Below are 2,775 nucleotides of genomic sequence, written 5' to 3'. Positions count from 1 at the left end.
CAGTCCTGAGGCATAATCATAGTAAACTCTCAAGCTACATCACGTGTTTCTCCTTAAGACCTTGTGCTGAGGGGTCTGGGCTATGGCAGTAAGTTCCATGGAACTTGCCTCTCCATCCCAGCACGGGAACATAGAATCAAGGGAAAGACACTATGGATGCTCCTTTGAAGTTGTCCCATGATTGCAGACCTTCATCTGCCACTGAGCACTGGTGAGTTAAGCAGGGACTCCTGGGATATATTGACTGCTACAAGCAGCAGCAGCCAGGCTTCTTTGGATTCCTCAGCCTACAAGTCTCTCATAAACTCATCTCAAAACCTTCCCAAGGTGTGCATGAAAAATTCACATTCTTGTGATTCCCTTGTGAGCCGGCATTATCTGATCTACCCCTTCTGGCCCAGAACCGTGGTCTGAGACGTCGATTTAGTGCTCATATCCACACTACACTCATGACATATTTCCTTCTGGTGACCTGGCTGATGACCTCCATGCCACACGGCTTGATCATTGTCTTGTACTCTGTCCCGCTCTGTAGGCAAATGCCTTCAAGGAGGCTGCTCTCTAGACTTGTAGGACACATAGACATTGAAGACCATCAGAGGCTCACTGGAAAGTACTCTGCCTAGAGCCACAGTATGAGGTAAAAGCAGGCCAGGTATTGGTCCTGGGGCTCTAACTCTGGGCCTGGACAATGTCTCTCAGCTCTTCAGCTTAGCACTTCAGCCACATCACTGCTTCTGGTTTTCTGGTGGATCATTGGAGATCAGAGTCTCCCAGATATTTCTGCCCAGGCTGGCTTTGAACGGCAATCCCCATATCTCAGCCTCCTTAGGAGCTATGAGGGCCAGCATAAGCCACCGATGCTTAGCTCATCTGGACTTTCACCACAGTGGACTAGGAGCTCCTGAAAGCTTTTCTTTATTTTTTAGGTGCCAGTACTGGGGCCTGAACTCAGGGTCTGACCTGTAGTCTCTTAACGTTTCTCTCAATGTGGACATTCTACCACTTGAGCCACAGCTCCATTTCTGGCTTTTGTTAGTTCATGGGCAAGAAAGTCTCACTAACTTTCCTCCCCTGAGGTGGATTTGACCCACGATCTCTGATCTCAATCTCCTGAGTAGCAAGGATTTACCGGGGGTGAGACACTGGTGGGATTGAGCTAGAAGCTTTTCTAAACAAGAGTTCTTCCCTGCATTTGCCCTGACTCCTCCATTCAAAGAGGGCCTGAGGGTCAGGTGCTGTGAAAAATAGGCTTCCAGCCACAGAAATTGGCTGGGGTCTTTGGTGAAAAGTCAAGCTAATCTTTCCCTGGGCCTCATTCTGGGACCCCACCCTCTTCCCCACCTGTGACTCATGTACAAAACTTGACCCAGCCTTCAGTGTTCGGCCAGACTTGTCTGAAACCACAGAAGCTTCATTCCATCCACACCATCTGCTCTATACCACACCTCAATTCGTTTGCCCATGCTGTACCTTGTGCCTGAGGCTCTCTGTCCTGTTCCCCATCTTAGAACTCCTGTGGAATTTTGGCACTGATTATATCATCTCCTGGAACAAGTCTTTCCTTCCCTCCTCCCTCTTTTTTTTTTTAAATACTGAGTTTCTAGAGGTGGAATTTGTGCAGGCTGACTGTCAAATTCTCTATCTTGGTGTGTTTATGTTTGTGTGTGTGTGTGTGTGTGTGTGTGTGTGTGTGTGTGTGTGTGTGTGTGTGTGTGCGCGCGCGTGTGCTAGTCCCGGGCTTTGAATTCAGGGCTTGGATGATATCCCTTACCTTTTGTGCTCAAGACTAGCAATCTATTACTTGAACCACAGCTCTACTTCTGGCTTTTTTGGAGTTTAATTGGAGAAAAGAGTCTCATATAGATTTTCCTGCTTGCATTTGGGATCCTTAGATCTCAGCCTCCTTTGTAGCTAAGGTTACAGGGGTGAGCCAACAGCACCTGCCCTCTACCTGTTACCCATAACCTCGACCCTCTTCTAAGTCCTATTAGAAAATGTCTTACCATGCTCACTTTTTTTTTTGGCCAGTCTTGGGGCTTGAACACAGGGTCTGGGCATGTTGCTGAGCTTCTTTTGCTCAAGGTTAGCACTTTTATTGCTTAAACCACATTGTCACTTTTGACTTTTTCTGTTTCTCTGGTAGGGAGGAATAGACACAGGGCTTCATGTGTGCTAAGTAAGCACTCTACCAGTAAGCCACAATCGAAGCCCAAGGCTTACTTCTAAAGGGAGTTTTGACGGTGAGATTTATTAGATTACCCCTTTTGGAACAGAAATTTCTGGCTATTTTCTATCTTTCCCAGGATTTGGGACCAGCCTGAGACTCGGCAATGAGGAATGATGAATGAGTTATGGTACCAATCCCCAGAGGCCTAGGCTCACATCCTACAGAAGGATAGAGGATATGGAGCCACAACCTTCAACAACTCCTACAGCCTAAGAATTGTGGTTTCCTTTGACAAGTCCAGGACATAGTTCACTCGTTGTAACTACCAGTTGCACACACCAGCCCATGCAATGCTTTCCAGGCTTCAGTTCTTAAACTGCTGTGAAGGATGCTTGTTCAAGCTGTATGCTCAGACTTCGTACTCTCTGAGGGATTGTTCCAGCTTGCCAAGTTTGGGGGGCTGGGCATGGGCAACCTGCTGAACGCCCATCATCCAGGCCCTGTGCCCAAGCCCTTTTGCTCAAGGGTAGTGCTCTGCAACTTGAGTCACGGGGCCACTCAGGATTTTTTTGTTACTATTTTGTTTTGATTTCATTTCATCTCTT

This window comes from Dipodomys spectabilis, unplaced genomic scaffold, assembly GCF_019054845.1.
Source record: "Dipodomys spectabilis isolate Male_0828 unplaced genomic scaffold, ASM1905484v1 ptg000505l, whole genome shotgun sequence".
NCBI classification, from domain to species: Eukaryota; Metazoa; Chordata; class Mammalia; order Rodentia; family Heteromyidae; genus Dipodomys; species Dipodomys spectabilis.
This window is presented reverse-complemented; position numbering follows the sequence as displayed.